General features: G+C 40.7%; 2 non-coding genes and 1 pseudogene across 2 annotated transcripts; 1 reads left to right on the forward strand and 2 right to left on the reverse strand.

Moving 5' to 3' along the window:
• The first annotated feature begins 2,785 nt into the window (after nucleotides 1-2,785).
• On the forward strand, nucleotides 2,786-2,857 carry trnae-uuc. The gene has a single exon. It is a non-coding gene; the product is annotated as a tRNA-Glu (tRNA).
• Nucleotides 2,858-3,657: 800 nt separating this feature from the next.
• trnam-cau lies at nucleotides 3,658-3,729 on the reverse strand. Its single transcript has one exon. It is a non-coding gene; the product is annotated as a tRNA-Met (tRNA).
• Nucleotides 3,730-8,807: 5,078 nt separating this feature from the next.
• The window catches only part of LOC117941225, a 10,563-nt pseudogene continuing 1,662 nt past the window's right edge, over nucleotides 8,808-17,708 (reverse strand).

Genomic DNA, 17,708 nt, shown 5'->3' on the forward strand with positions numbered 1-17,708 from the left:
TTTTCTCTCCGTTTGATAAGAGCCGTATTTCCCTTTTTGCATATTCTTCCCCTCCTCGTTACTTTCCATTAGAAGCTGTTGCTCATTGGGTAAACATATGGCGCATGCGTCTTCTCAATTTTGCATCAGTAAATCTGTGATCGATACCGTGGTCTATGTGAGAAAGCCGTGAACGTGCACTTATCCCAGCTGTCTACACCTGGCTGGACATAGCTTCACCTGTTCATCCTGGCTCGGCAATTGTGCAACCGATTAAGCCGCGAAGAGCGGATCACACTAAGTCAAGCTGCGCTTATTCATTTATCCTAGATATCTTTATTCTACTTTCGTGCAACAGGCCCCCGGACTATTTAAATTTATTGAATGACATTTGTTTTGTTTGGGACGTTGAGGTGTTTTGGGGGAAACATGTTTAAATGTTTTGGATACTTTGAGGGCTTTAACGTCTATGTACGGAGGGGTTGTGTCCGATGTTTAATAAGTTGTGTCATTAATACACGCAGTTAAACTTACAACCTATGGTCTACTTTTTATTTTATTAGCGGGGTTATTGAGCCGGCCTTAAAGGCAATTAGGGTGTTTGTAGTGGTGAGGGTTTATTCAGGGTTTGTGTAATTAAAATAGGCAGGAGAAGGTTATAGCCGATAGATATCAGAGATCCGCCCATCACCTTAATTATATGCGTTGTACCTTTCCCTTGCCCTATGAGTCTGGGAATTGTTACATGTTAACCCAATTGTCAGTCTATTTCCCATCTGGCAGGGACATTTCTGGATTCAGGTGGACATTGTGGACACAAACATTGGTGGATCTTGATTCCCACCACAGGGTTTGGCCTGTATTGCACATTGCCTTCACATCCCGCGTAATGTATTGCCTTTGTCAAGCACATTGCCACCCTGGTGACTTTCTTCCATGTCTCCATGAACGCCCATATATTTGGCCTGACAGTTGAGAAACCTTCCCTTGTTAACTATGACATGGATGACTGAGAACCTACTATATCATGACATGTTTAATTTACTAAATAATAATTTTTGAGACAGGTCCTACTGAACATCTGATGGATCAGTCAGGATGGCCGAGCGGTCCAAGGCACTGTGTTCAGGTCGAAGTCTCCACTGGAGGCACGGCTTTAAATCCCACTTCTGACCACTAGTGTTTTCTTCTGGAACTAACATCTGAGGCATGATGTTGGGAATAAAGAATTTAGCAGTTCTTTGTATTTAAGAGGACACAAATGTGCGCAAGGAATGCAATTATAAGTAAAGCTTTTTGTGAGCATCTTTATTGTCAACAGATGTAAAGTTACCATGTGTTTGTAAACAGTAGACATATCTACTGCTGTATTCACTGTCTGTGGCAAGTCCTTTAAAACCTGTTCTTGACTTGCTTTTTCCCACATCCTCTGAACAATTAGCTAACTAAATGACTTAAGTTGGCCAATAATTGTTGTGATTGTTGTGTGCTATCAATATCATACATGTGGATATTATGAAAGAAACTGCCTAGCAAACCCTTCCACTCTGGACTCGGTGGAACTTGTTTTTGAGTTTTATGTATGCATTAGCTTAAGTTAGGTGTAATGTTTTGTTTGTGTTGTAGTATCTATTTGTGGTGTAGTATGGAACCATTGTCCTTTCTTTTATGTATTATGAAATTTATTGCCGCCTTTCTTGGCAGGACTCCCTGAAAGAAGAGTTACTGTAGCTCAATGGGATTGTTCCTGGCTAAATAAAGGTTAAATAAAATGTCCAAACATTCCTCTCTTCATTACCGACAAACTGGAGTCAGCCAGTTATTGTTGTTTGGTAGATTAACATTATATTTTCCTACTTTGGGTACTTTTCATTTCATATTCTTTGTCTGACATTTTCTATTCCCTGTTTGTATTTTCTGTGACTGCATGTGATTTTAAATCTGTTGGAGTTTCTTCAGACTAAAGCAAACACACTTATGATGTCATCCAAAAGAAACATAAAGCACAGCAACCTGTTTACTAAGGACACTAAAGAATGATGGAGCAGCAGGAAACAGAGCAGCTCAAATAGCAGACAACTGATTTATTCATCTGACTCGTAGAATAACACCAATGATTGACTTGTTTTAAATGTCTGGGAATGTGGAACAGCTCCATGCTGACTACCTGAAATAAAACAAGGCCACATGCTGATTATTGGGGACTTGATCTGATGGATTTATTCTTCCTGTTGTGTCTCTGTTTAAACTCCTAATTTAAAGGTAAAGTCAGCGTCCATTAAAGGTTGTGTTGTTGCTGCTGACAGACTCAGATTTTTATTCTAAGTGTGTGACAAAATTATGGGATGGATCCCTACAGAGATAGACCTTTTAGTTAAAGAGGAACGTCCTTTTAGTTTAGATCCTTTAGTTTCCAACCAGACCAGATCGGTGATTGTAGGAACAGTGGAAAGATGAACCAAGAAGGGTTTTCATATATATATTTCCTTTTTGTATTGACTATAGTTGTGTTTGTTATTAACAGAAATCAACCTGTCAACAATTCTATTTGTCATAAAGTTCTGACATTACGTTTTTTACCGTCAGTTCAAAATGGAGCTGAACAGGGAGGAGGATTCCTCCCTAACGGCCGCTCTGCTCTGCTCCGTGCCCCTGCTGTCCGGTAATAGTTAAAGCAGATAAAAACCTAAAGAACACTCAAAAGCTTCAAGATAAAACTTACTTAAACTTCTCGTTCAACAGAAGCCCTGTTTCCAGCCAGACTATGAATTGATTCATGAAATCACTGTTGTTAATATGTAGTCAGTCCCATATGGTCTAGTGGTTAGGATTCCTGGTTTTCACCCAGGTGGCCCGGGTTCAACTCCCGGTCAGGGAATTGGTGTTTAGCCGTGATGGTGTTCAGAAAAGATCTGTGTGATCTTCGACATTGGTCCTAAATCACAGCTGTAGTTATGTACATACCTAACTCGGTTTTACTTTGCTGTAATTTCTACAGTTACTTACCGTAAAATACCATAACTTTCTTTTCCGGTTCATTACTGTAAAATGCATTGCATTATGGGTAGTAACATTTAATTTACATTTATTTACTGTAATTTTTGTGTAGTGCAGTAGTGCTACTGTAGGTGAATCAAATTGTTCATGTTATAGAAGCATAGAAATGAAATGGAAAAATAAAACAACTCTATAAAATTTTACTATTTCATTTTATAGAAGTATTTTACATTTTATTTATTATGCTTTTAGCATTTTGCTTTTCAGCAGTGTAAATAACTTATTGAGAGTTGTAGAGACAAACAACCTGGATGACCTGTAATTTTCTAATGTTAAACTCAGATAAAACTGAAGTTATTGTTCTGGGGCCCAAGGACCTGCGTGACCCAAAGAGATAGTTACTCTGGATGGCATGACCCTGGCCTCCAGCACCACTGTGAGGAATCTTTTCACCTACGTAAAATTGCAAAATAAACATTTGTATAAATATTAAATGTATTATGTTCTAGTTTTATGGGTGTTACGACAGGTGTCAGCACTGTACTCTCCATTTTAATCGTGACATACCATAAAGTTTACTTTTCAGCAGCTCATTTCACTCTAGACACTTGCAGTAACAGATGTTTTGCCAAACATCAACAAACTGGAAAAGGAATTAATGCTGATAGAAAGCATAGGAAGTAGTAGAGGATGGTTTCGATCCATTGACCTCTGGGTTATGGGCCCAGCACGCTTCCACTGCGCCACTCTGCTCTGCTGCCCATGCTCAGGGGATGGAAAATTCTGGGATTCACATTTTGAGGGACGGCGGCAACAAAGGTTGCAAAGTTAAAAATGTTGGTAGACCTTGCAACTATCATTTATGTGAGCTTCCTGCTTACCTTGAAGAATCTTGAAGGAGTCTACTGAATGAGCCAATACCTTGTTAAAAAAATGTTATCAACACCCTTCACTCTTAGTAATTTTTATCTGACATTGTTTATTTTAGAAAATTGTAACCAGCATTAAGTGAGTAGTTTAAGGTCTGTGTGAATATGGGCCAAGCATTTACCTCGGCTTAACTTGTAAACATCTTCTTTGGCACATTCACTCTAAAGAGCCATTACCCCTACCCGGTCTGTTCAAGTCCAGGTGCTGGAAAATCTGTGATTCACGTTTTGAGGGAATGGGATCTGCATGTGCTTTCTTACCAGCAAGTTCCTGGAGGCCCAAATGGCATCTTTGATGGCGGCCAAGGTCAGCCACTGATTTGCAAAGTCACATGCTGGTATCTGTTTCTTTGGCCTCGCCCCATACAGCACTAGTTGTGCTGTGAGGACCTCCCTTGCTGGTAAGTAGAGGGAATTGCAAGGAGCCGGCTGTTGCCCACAGGTCTACGGCAGAGCGTCCCTCCCAGAGCAAATGCCTCAAAGGCAGCCCCTGCACTGGACTCACTGGATCCCGCTCCTGCACAACTGAAATGAGATGTGTTAAAAACATACAGTTCTTCTTGCTCAAGGTGAAAACGTTTTAAAAAGTTCTAGATAAAAGCACAGGTTTGGATGTAGGATTAAAGACCCAGGTACTTTAAGATCAGAGGGTAAGATCTTCAATCTTCAGAGGTATGATGTAATCCAGAACCGTGCCATAGCTGCACTCTTAGGATTTCTGGATTCGTCTATTATTTATATCATAGCAGTGCAATCATTTTGCCCAGGTTTGATTTCCAGGCACCGCAGTTGCATTTACAGGTTTTGAAGCCATTTACAACATTAACATTACATTTTTTACCCAGATTTATTCTTTTATTCAGTGATATTTCAATTTCCTTGCGGGAGTCATCCCAAAAGGATTAATAAAGATAAGTCTAAGTCTATCTCAGAAAAAAAGTCAAAAAAATCTGAAAATCTTCAGAGGATGTAGCTCAGTGGTAGAGCTCATTAGAGTCTTTAAAAGAGCTGCAAAAGATATTACCTCCTGTGGTAATCTGACTGGTAGGGTTATAGAACATAGTGGTAGCCTAAGACCTCCTGTGACACAAACTAAGCGATATTTTCTCTCTTTTACACCTCATGCTATCAGACAGCACAACAAACACTTTAAATTTACATGTTTTACAGTCTCTAGTTTACTTTATTTATGTAATAAATAAATATACTAGTGTAGTATATTTATTGTAGCATATTTATTATATTACGCTCCAGTTTTTATGGGTGTTATGGCGGGTATCAGCACTGTAGTTTCCATTTTTATGGATGAAATAAATTTGTGATGCCATTAAGTTTACTCTTCAGCAGGCAGAGACATTTCACTTCAAACACTTGCAGCATCAGATGCTTTGTTTAACATCAACAGACTGCAAATAGACTTACTGATGATACAAAGCATAGGAATTAGCAGAGGATGGTTTTGATCCATCGACCTCTGGGTTATGGGTTATGGGCCCAGCACGCTTCCGCTGCGTCACTCTGCTCTGCTGCGCATACCTGTGGGCTGGAAAATGTGTGATTCACATTGTGAGGGAAGGTGGCAACCAAGGCTCCAACAATTTACGGGTTGTACAAGTTAAACATTTGGTAGACCTTGCCACTATCTTTTATGTGAGCTTCCTGATTACTCACACATTGGTTATTCACATGTAACACTTGTGAAGCAGGACCACGGCGACAGCGGCAAACATGATTTTGGAGCCTCCCAAAACATACTGGAGGAAAAAGAACATAAGGACTCCAGGGAATGACTTGCCAGAGCTAGGTTAGTAACAAGCATTTCTGGGACATAAATGCACACAAACGAAAGATTAAAGATAGAGGAGCTCAGTTTGTCAAAGTAAGTCCTCCGGCAGTCTAAAACTATTACAGTGTAACTACGAGAGACAAATTAAAGAGAGGAGCCTGGTCAGGCTAGAACTCTCCCCTGCTGGATTGGGCAATACTGATTTCCATGATGAGATAAATTATGATATAGCACCATGAAAAGTAATGTTCTCAACGAAAATCATGGTTTACTGTCAGTTTACTGTCCATTTTGACAAATCGACATTCACTATCCTGTCAGGACACTGTAGTAATGATGACTTTCCAGTTATGTGATTGGTAAGTGGTTGGGCTGTTTACAGGTTTTCATCATATCCATCGGTTGCATGGACGGGACATCAATACCCCGGTTCCACCGCCTAATCGCTGTGTTGTCTTTGTCGTTCAACGACTATTTGGGCTCACACCTGAAGCCCAAAAATCACGCTGCACCTCAAACGTGCTCTCAAGCCCTCCCAGCTGTGCGTTTGCAGAAGAGCGCCTTGTTTTCTTTTTAGCTTTGAAAAAGGCTTTAGCTTATGACAAGGTAATCAAATTGCACCACTGTGCTACTCATTAGTGTTCTCACTTCAATTATGTATTGAAGCACATCCTCAGAGCTAATAGCCCACATTTATCAACCTAACGTAGACACCAGCGCAGATATGAGCGCAGAAATCCTCTTACGACAGGCTTCACGTAAGATCCATGAAACGTTCGTACCACACCAATCAGAGCGTAAGAATGACCGTACATTGATAAATGCAGCGGCTGGAAACGATCGTAATTTAAATATCACGCCCCAATATATTCTCGGTTTTGAGGCCTACTGTTTACGACATGGCCAGACGTAATCCAGCTAAGAGGTGGAGAATGAAACCCTGACATCGTGGGTGCTCTGGTGTAGCCAGCTACCACCAGGCCCAGGGGAATACGCCGCCTCAGAAAAATGCAATCCTACCCGATGAGGTTGAGGAGATTGAATACACCACTGCCAGGCCGAGTGAGAAGGAGAGAGAAGGAGACGCTGGAACAACAAAGGCAAAAAAAGCAAATGCATTTATGTTGATGGCGGGGACATTGAGGATTGTCAAAAACAAAACGGCCACTCCATTGCAAATAATTAGCTTCACCAACATAAAGAAAAAGTCAGCACTCCTCAGACAAGGAAGGAAATTAAAAGGCACCCAAGTTTACATCAACAAACACCTCCCCAAGAAAAATGCTGATATCGTCAAGAAAGCAATCATACTGAGAAAACAAAACAAGATCCAGGCAACATGGGCAAGAAATTGTAAAATATACATCAAACTTCATGGTTCGACGCCTGAGGCAGCCAAAGGGATTCTCATCAGGGACATCACCGAGCTGGATAAGTTTGAAGAAGGAATGAATCAAGAGCAACATAGGCCTACATAAGGTAACTACATACAAACTGGATTGAACGTATCAAACACAATGATCATGGCAAACCTGGACAGAAACCTATCATGTTACATATGATCAACTGAACTTGGAAACTTTCAAATACACAGAACGTAAACCACAAGACATTGAAAACAACATTGACCAAGATAATAATTTCTACATTGGTTCTTACTGCCAGTGTGAATATCACAAAGTTAACTTGCCTTATCGCAAACCTTTCAAAAATCAAAAGTTCACAGCAATTGCTATAACAGAGACTTGCCTTACGGTTGAACAACAGGAGTTGGTGGAGATTGAGGGATATGACCTGTCAGTCATCAATAGAAAAAAATCAAAGGGTGGGGGGGTTGCATTATATATTGACCAAAGATATCAATGTCAAATAGTTACTAAAACGTCTTGTTTTAGATAGGGGGATTATTTACATGGAGTTTGGTGGAGATATGCTGCTCTAAACACGTTAAAAGTAGTGATTATTTACATGGAGTCTGGTGGGTTTTGGTGATGTTGGAGGTTTTATGTTAAACTAAAAGGATCTTACTCTCTAACTAAAAGCTCTATCTCTGTAGGGATCCATCCCATAATGTCACACAATTAGAATAATAATCTGAGTGTTTCAGCACTTTTAGTGGATGGAGATGTTCTATTATCGAGTAAAGACAAGAAGCATAAATCCACCAAATCAAGTCACAAATAATCAGCACAAGGCCTCGTTTAATTTCCTTTTTTTATTTAATTGTTCCACATTGCAAAACATTTAAAACAATTCAATCATTTATGGTATTCTAAAAGTCAGATGAATAAATCAGGTGTTTGCTTTCTATTTTACGATTTTGTATGACATCATCAGTGTCTTTACTTTCAGTCTGAAGAGACCTCAACAGATTTAAAACCCCATTCAGTCACAGAAGATATGAAATGTCAGACAGAGATTATTAAATGAAATTCCACGAAGTAGGAAAAAATGTTAAACTACAAAACAATAACTTGAGAGCGTACAATTAAAACTGATTAATCTGACGACTATGAAGAGAAGAATTCAAGAGAAGGAGTGCCATGTCTGCGGCTATTCACCCTCCCCCGCCAATCTAGACGAACGCTGCGACTCCTCGCTCCCTAACTATAAGCTTTATCGAAGACGAGAGTTTTAAGTTAACTCCTAAATGTGATGAAGTAATGATGAGAGGACTGTTTGGACCAATTTAGACAAATATTGAATTTGCACTTATTAAACTCACAATGCTCAAAAGTTATAGTTTTTGCCAACTTTCGGGAGTTTAGAAATATATAAGGGTGACAAAAATGTATTCCTAAAATGAAAATTGCATTGACTTCCTGTCAGCCCAAAAAAATGTGTATGTTTCTAGAGATGAGAAGAAAGTTTTTACAAAATAAAACCAAAATAAAAAAGTTTCAAACACGTCCACGTTTCCCAACCAAAACATCTTTATCGGTCTCAGTGTTTCGCCTTTTCGCCTTCTCCTTCCCACTGGGGGTACATTGTGGTTAGGGTTGGGTACCAAAACCTGGTGCTAGTACGGCACCAGTGCCTTAACACCCAGAATTTATCGGACCGAATAGTAACGGGGGTTTTGGTACTACTGAAACACCAGCGCTGCCTTTTCCATCTAGTGGTTGTTTTTGTCATGTAGCAGCAATTTACTGGAGAAATATGTTATTACATTTAGTTTTACATTTAATTTGGACCATATAGCAATAGACAAGCCGTTCTCAAATGTTGCTGACTGTCTTTTTGGTCTCCTTTTTCTTTTTTTCTTTTTTAATATATACATTTAAAAATATATATTTTTAAAAGGATGGGTTCAGGCACCAACTCTGGTGCCTAAATGGTAAAGGGTTCTGAGGACAGGCAGAAAACAGTCCAGCTGATCCACAATAACATACATGTTGATCAGAAGATATAGTTACTGCTGGTCAGCCTTCAATGTGGAGAGAAGATCAGAATATAACAACACAGCTATCAGGGCATGAGGAGGAAACAGCTTGGCTTTGAAACATGTTCACAACGAGGCAGTGTGAACGCGCTGGTGAGTTTTAAGGCTACCACTACGAGAAAAGGTTTCCCCACATTGTTCACACCAGTACGGCTTCTCTCCAGTGTGAATGCGCTGGTGAGTTTTAAGGTTACTACTATGAGAAAAGGTTTCCCCACATTGTTCACAGCTGTACGGCTTCTCTCCAGTGTGAATGCGCTGGTGAGTTTTAAGGCTACCACTATTAGAAAAAGTTACCCCACATTGTTCACACCAGTACGATTTCTCTCCAGTGTGTATGCGCTGGTGTCTTTTAAGGTTACCATGCTGAGAAAAAGCTGCCCCACACTGATCACAGCTGTAAGGTTTCTTTCCAGTGTGAATGCGTTGATGTTTTTTTAGGTAACACTGTTGTGTGAAAGCTGCCCCACATTGATCACAGCTGTACAGTTTCTCTCCAGTGTGAACTCTCTGATGAATTGTTAAATATCCTGATGTTGTGAAGGATTTGTCACAGTGCTGGCAGCGGTGACATTTGACTCCTCTTCCTCTCCGTTTCTATCAACAGAAAGAAAAACCAAGAGAGTGAGTTAGTGAGGTGCCATGCTGTAGAGCTCTATCCTAAACTAGAAACAACATTAAGAGCTATGGAACATTGTTTGACCTTTCTTAATTATCTGCCAACATCACTATTATGGAGTTGCATTATGGGAAATATAACATCCAGTGTTAGTTTTTGATAAATAAACTACTTTTGATCAATTTATGTGTGGCCTCCATTTTGTTGCCAGCCTTTTAACCAGCTGTTAAGTAACAAATGGGAGATCATCCAGGATTTTGGTGCCGGGAAAGTTGTAAATGTAACATTTTCTCACAGATTTTTAGCTTTCACTGGTATCTGTAAGGGTTACCTCGTTTGTCTTCATGTAGCTGGAACAGATTTACTCCAGTAAAGTAAATTGGAACCATTGTCCCTGATAGGCATTAGCAATGAGGGGCACCAGTTGACCTTTGACCTTTTGTTTTAGGCTGTTGTTTTTGCTAAATCAAACTTGTATAGCCAGCAGTATTGTGTAAGTAAGTAATGTAGGTAGCGTACTGTGGTATTGTCCACACAAGCTACATTTCCTCAAGCATTTCTGAAGCTCAGCAGAGATTTCTGCTGTGCTCTGGAATAAAACTGCTGAGCATCACTGATGCCTCTGAAAAACACAGGCGCATATGTTGTGGTCATGGACGTTTAAAGAATAACTTTGATGTACAGTTGTGTTCAAAATAATAGCATCACTAAACCTCATAAATCATATTTTTTGGTAAAAGTGGTATTTCTATATGGCAAAAAAATGTACTAGTAAGTGTTAGTCCTAGAAAACCAACTGTCATGACATGCATGCTGCTCATTCTGTGGAATTTAATCTGTAATTGAATCTCTCATATGTATGTGACCAGTGTTGTGCTCAATTAGTGAGCTGATTGATTCTGTGAAGAAACAGGTGTCAGTTATGGCCCATATTTAATCTATATACTGTATATATACATATTTAAGGAAGGAAGGAAGCACATGTTGAACATGGAGAGGTTATAGTGCATTTCACACTGAAATACTCAGCAAAATGGCTCGTTCCAGACATTGCTCTGAGGAACAGAGGACTTTAATAAAAAAGTTGATTTGAGAGGGGGAAACATAAAGAAGTACAGAAGATTATAAGCTGCTCTGCCAAACTGATTTCAATTATCTTGAAATGGCATCCAACGCCTAAACGACGTGGGAAACAACCAAAGGACACATTGACTGGCCAACGGAGAAATGGAGCAACATTCTGGGGACTGATGAGAGGGAAATTGTTCTTTTTGGGTCTAGGAGCCGCAGACAGTTTGTCCTCCGACCCCCCTGCACTGAAATCAAGCCCCGGTCCACTGTGAAGACAGTAAAGCATGCTGGTTATGGGAGGTTTCTCATACTGTGGTGTTGGGCCTGTTTATCACATACCAGGGATTCTGGATCAGTTCCAACACATCAGAATACTTGAAGAGGTCACGTTGCCTTATGCTGAAGAGGAAATGCCTTTGAAACGGGTCTTTCAACAAGACAAGGACCCAAACACACCAGGAAGGGGCAAAGTCTTGGTTCCAGATGAACCAGATGGATGTTATGGAGGGGCAAGCCAGATCCCCAAACCTCAATCCCAGAGAACACTTGTAGGGTGACATCATAAATGCTGTTTTCTGAGTCCAAACCCAGTAATGCAGAGGAATTATGGGATGTAGTTCAATGGTCCTGGGCTGAAATACCTGTTCACAGGTGACTCCATTCAACACAGATATGAAGCAGTTCTCAGAAATAATAGTTATGCAACTAAATATTAGTGCAGGGATTCAAACCTTGACACATTTTTCAGTTTATACAGTAAAAAATGCCAATACTGCTAATATTCCTTTAGCTTCACTTCCTGTAAAGGTAGAACACAGACTTGATCATTGTTGGTTATGTTTTGATTTGGAAATGAATGGGCAGTGTTCCCAATGTATTATGGAATTAAAAGCTATTCTATGGATTTTGAGCATTAATCACTTCTTTAAAAACACTGCTGTTATTCTGAACACATTGGTCGAAAGGGGGGTGCCCTCATACACCACCCCAACAATACATGCATGTCCATTGATCTGCGTTTGTATATCAACAGACAGAGTGAGTGAGTTAGTAAGGTGCCATGGTGGAGCGAGCTAAGTAAAACCAGAAGCATCTTTCACAGCATGTCTGTGTCTAAGTTCGACTGCTGCATTACCATGGTTACGCTCTGTGTGTGTTAATAAAGTTTGGATTGATATATCTGCGTGGCCTTTTTGATGGTGGCCTTGAGCCAGGCGGTAACAACCAGGGGCTGTCTGCGATTGGTAGTGCTGGAAACTATTCTTTGTGGGAGTGTTTGACTCCCAGTTGAACTTGATCTAGTATCTGTAGGGGTCATCAGCCTCTCCGACTCGGGGGATTGGTTGGCACTCTTTGTTTCTTAATAATAAAAAAGTGATCACAAAAGATACTTTACATGAGAACCATAATCCAGATAAACAAAGTGTGAATATGAGTTGGATCTGTTGAGTTAAATTGGTAGAAATGTACATTACGATATACTTAACTGCACATTATATGAAAGGCACCGAGGATATTATCCACACTGATTTTCCCGGCCTTTATTTATCCGTGTTGCCCCCCCGAGCACTATGAGAGGGCCGCAGTTTAATTGACCACCAGTTTTTCTTTGAGGAATCCCGGTATGATATATAAATCCTAAAAGACATTTGTGAAGCCCTCTGTGTGCAGTCTGGAGTACCCTCTTTCCTTCACTCACCTCCTCCTCCCTGACACCTTTCCTCTTGCCCACCTTCTTCTTCTTCTCCTCTGTCTCCTCGTGTTTCTGCATGTACTCGGTGATAAGGTCCAGGTCCAGGTTGTCTTGTGGCTCCCATGTGTTCTCCTCACTGGAAAGGTGAGTGCAGACAGAAGAACATCTCCTCACACTTTGTTTTTAGACAATTCATTCTCACTCTAATTATCATTCCTATTATTCCTTTTTTCTATTGCCATCTTTTAAGGTTATTTGTGGGTCTGCAACGTAGTGTCAAAATACCAAACCTTCAACTTTGAGGGCGTGATACCATGCTGACACTTATTTGCAATATGTAAATATATTATATATCTCAGAACCAAGCATTAATATTCTAGACTCATACTTACTCTGAGAACCCTTCCATTTCAGCAGAAACTCTACTCTTCCCTTCACCACTCTACGGTCCAAAACCTTCTCCACCACATACAGTAGTCCTCTTCGTCCTTCACCGCTGCAGGCTCCTCCTCCTCCTCCTCTTTCACTGCTGCAGGCTCCTCCTCCTCTTTCTTGCCCTTCTTTCAGGGGCATGCAGAGATAATGATACAAGGGTTAGAAGAACTAATGGGAGGTGTGAGTGAATTCTAGTTGACCGTGTTTTACTAGATTAAAATCTTCTGTATGAATGTAGAAAATGAAAGGGCTGATGAGGGGACCAATCCATAGGACTCCAGAGTGTCAAGTATCTCCTGCATTCAGACTGAAAGAACTACTATAATGTAAGGCCCAAAAGTCATTAACTGGAGCTACAAGCTACATGCACAGTAGCCTGGACCAACCACACTTCATTTAACAGAACATCTCCAGATGTTCCTGTGTGAAAATAGAAAGTTTAGAATGATATTTTGATTGTGCAACAAGGCAGGTTCTTTAAGGGAACCTTTGTAAAGATTCCCAAAGGATATGTTTACCGTTAGTGAGGGCTGTGCAATTAACTGAATTTTGATATTAATTTAGATTTTGACTCCAACGATCACAAAAATAGTGTAATCAAGAAAAAAAAATTCTGTATTGAAGAACTCTCTTATTTTGTCTTGTATTCTGAATGACACACGCATGCGCACATCTGCCCTTCCGAATCCATAAAACCTCTCAGCAGTCAGGGGGGTTGGGTGTGCGCATCCAGTGGAATTTAAAAACTCAGCATGAGTAAAGATGTTAGAAGGAGGGCAGCCAGAGCAGCATTTAGTCCGCAAAAAAGGCAAATCCAACTCCGTTGTCTGGGAAAGGTAATGTTAGCCAACTCTGCGGTCCCTCTGCCTGATTCGCACAACAACGTGCTGTAGAGCCCAGGAGCCCTGGCTCTTATCTTACATGTGCCTGTGTAAATAATATTCAAAAAAAGACAAAACCACTGAGCCACAGCCACCATCTTTTAGTGTTGATATGTTGATGGCGGCCCACCACAGTATAGGGCAGACTCACAACAGGGTTTCTGCTATGTACACCGCCGCTCCTTCAGATGTTCATGAAAAGTCATGAAGTTGTAATTACGCAACTCTGCAGAGCCGTCTGCTCTACTGGAGGTGTTCCCAAAACTTTAAGCCCACAACCCCTAAAGTAACGGTGCAAGTGACTTGCGACCCCCCCACTATAAAAGTACATAAACATTGCGCGCAACCCCGCATGCACTACAGGCGTATCCAAACACGAGCATGTTGACAACACAAAATAACACAACAGCCATAACATTATTCTACAGTAATTTACTCATTACATTAATTTGAACTTAACCTCCTCTAATGAGATGGATGTGCAATATGTTTGGAGCACAGCAAGTCCAGTCTTGGTTTAATGTTGGCGACCGCTACTCGGAGATCATCCTCCACATTCAATCTTTTTATTTTTAAGGTACATCAGTGCCGAGAAAGTCTTTTCGCACAAGTAGGTAGTGCCAAACGGCACTATCCTAAGCCGCCCTGGATAGCTGTGGGTTTTCCCTCTCAATCGAAATCCTAAACTCAGCCAGCTTCTTAATTACACGCTGTCTTCAGGGTTCGGTCGCTGGACAGTCCAACCAACGCGTCCTCCAGCTCGGATTCAGATGATTTGCCCTCGTTTCAAATCAGAAGAGCGTTTCCCTTTTTATTTATTTGCTTGGTTTTATTTTAAATTTAGCCACTAGTTTCATGTTGTGTTAAAATGATGGCTAACATATGCTATTTCTAATCGTTTTTTAAATTTTTGTTTTATTTCTGGAAATCAACTTGCGACCCCCCCTTCTCTGGCTCGCGACCCCCCTGTGGGTCCCGACTCCCACTTTGGGAATCACTGCTCTACTGGACTCAAGCCAACTGTCATCCGCTCTCTTTCGCCAAAGCAACTGGAATTGCCTAGCCATACTATTTTGCATGTATGTAATATGCATGTGCATATTGTAATGACGAGAGTCATTTATATATAAATCCTTAAAGACATTTGTGAAACCCTCTGTGTGCATTCATTAATATTGAGATTAGATTTCTGGGAATCTTCAGTCTTGAGTACCCTCTTTCCTTCACTCATCTCCTCCTTCCCGACACCTTTCCTCTTGCCCTCCTTCTTCTCCTCCGCCTCCTTGTGTTTCTGCATGTACTTGGTGATAAGGTCCAGGTCCAGGTTGTCTTGTGGCTCCCATGTGTTATCCTCACTGGAAAGGTGAGTGCAGACAGAAGAACATCTCCTCACACTTTGTTTTTAGTCAATCCATTGATCATGTGAGGACATGATACAATGCTACAATCTATGCTGTAGATTATTTGCATACACACACATATCCAGTACAGGCCAAAAGTTTGAACACACCTTCTCATTCAATGCGTTTCCTTTATTTTCATGACTATTTACATTGTAGATTATCACTGAAGGCCTCACAACTATGAATGACACATGTGGCATTATGTACTTAACAAAAAACTGAAATAACTGAAAACATGTCTTATATTCTAGTTCTTCAAAGTAGCCCCCATTTACTTTTTTGATAGTGCTGCAAACCCTTGGTGTTCTCTCAATGAGCTTCATGAGGTAGTCACCTGAAATGGTTTCCACTTCACAGGTGGGCAATTTCAGAGTTAATTAGTGGACTTTCTTGCCTTATTAATGGAGTTGGGACCATCAGTTGTGTTGTGCAGAAGTCAGGTTGATACACAGCCGACAGCCCTATTGGACAACTGTTACAATTCATATCATGGCATGAACCAATCAGCTAAGTGAAGAGAAACGAGTGGCCATCATTACTTTAAGAAATGAAGGTCAGTTTGTCTGGAAAATTTGAATGTGTCCCCAAGTGTAGCAGCTAAAACCATCAAGCGCTACAACGAAACTGGCACACATGAGGACTGCCCTAGGAAAGGAAGACCAAGAGTCCCCTCTGCTGCTGAGGATAAGTTCATCTGAGTCACCAGCCTCAGAAATCACAAGTTAACAGCAGCTCAGATTAGAGAGCAGATGAATACCACACAGAGTTCTAGCAGCAGGCATATCTCTAGAACAACTGTTAAGAGGAGACTGAATCAGGCCTTCATGGTCAAATAGTAGCTAGGAAAACACTGCTAAGGAGACACAACAAGCAGAATACATTTGTTTGGGGCAAGAAACACAAGGAATGGAAATTAGACCAGTGGAAATCTGGGCTTTGGTCTGATGAGTCCAAGTTTGAGATCTTTGGTCCCAACCGCTGTGTCTTTGTGCAAAGGAGAAAAGGTGACCGGATGGGTTCTACATGCCTGGTTCCCACCGTGAAGCATTGAGGAGGAGGTGTGATGGTGTGGGGGTGCTTTGCTGGTGACACTGTTGGGGATTTATTCAAAATTGAAGGCATACTGAACCAACATGGCTACCACAGCATCCTGCAGCGACATTCCATCCCATCCGGTTTGCGTTTAGTTGGACCATAATTTATTTTTCAACAGGACAATGACTCCAAACACACCTCCAGGCTGTGTAAGGGCTATTTCACCAAGAAGGAGAGTGATGGAGTGCTTTGCTTCCACAGTCACCGGACCTGAACCCAATCCAGATTGTTTGGGGAGAGCTGGACCGCAGAGTGAAGGCAAAAGGGCCAACAAGTGCTGAGCATTCTGGGAACTCCTTCAAGACTGTTGGGAAACCATTTCAGGTGACTACCATTCAAGAGAATGCCAAGAGTGTGCAAAGCAGTAATCAGAGCAAAGGGGGGGTACTTTGAGGAAACTAGAATATATATGACATGTTTTCAGTTATTTCACACTTTTCATAATTCCACGTGTTCATTCATAGTTTTGATGCCTTCAGTGATAAACTACAATGTAAATAGTCATGAAATGAAAATAAAGGAAATGCATTGAATTATATGATAATGATATATATACACACAGTGTATCAGGACCAAGAACACCAAGTATTAATATTATAGACTCATACTTACTCCGAGAAGCCCTTCCATTTCAGCAGAAACTCTACTCTTCCCTTCACCACTCTGCGGTCCAAAACCTTCTCCACCATATACTCCTCTTCCTCCTCCTTCTTGCATTCCTTTCCTGCTCTGGTCGCCAGCTTGCCGTCTTCTGAAGGTGCCTTTGGTAGACCCATGGAGTTGGGGTGGGGACATGCAGAGATAATGATACAAGGGTTAGAAGAACTAATGGAGGTGTGAGTGAATTCTAGTTGACCATGTTTTACTGATTAAAATCTTCTGTTAGAATGGAGAAAATGAAAGGGCTGATGACCAATCCATAAGACTCCAGAGTGAGTCCTATGGACTTTAGGGACCAGAGTCCAAAAAACGGCCCAGCTTGACTTGCAAACAATACACATGCGACTACTTCCGGTTTTCAGAATAAGGTGTTAATACTAAGTATTTAAAACAAGATTAATAGATTATATTCACCACAAGTAAAGAAATATGTAACTCTTGTGTGTCCGTTATACAAAACAAATAAAATTCCAATAAATTGTTACAGAAATGTAAATAAAATAGCATTCATAATTAATATTTTTAGACAACTTTATTTTAGGGGCGACTAAACCCATATTTAAAGTCAAGCACTTAAATGTTATACATTTTGAGATTTTATGAAGTTAAAGTCCCTCATTACTAGGCTAAAACGACAAGGAATATGAAACTGGAGGAGCTCTAAAACAAATTTGCTGCATAGTTCCAGGCAGTGACTGATATAATGTAACACAGGGCA

This window comes from Etheostoma cragini, unplaced genomic scaffold, assembly GCF_013103735.1.
Source record: "Etheostoma cragini isolate CJK2018 unplaced genomic scaffold, CSU_Ecrag_1.0 ScbMSFa_4662, whole genome shotgun sequence".
In the NCBI taxonomy this organism is placed as follows: Eukaryota; Metazoa; Chordata; class Actinopteri; order Perciformes; family Percidae; genus Etheostoma; species Etheostoma cragini.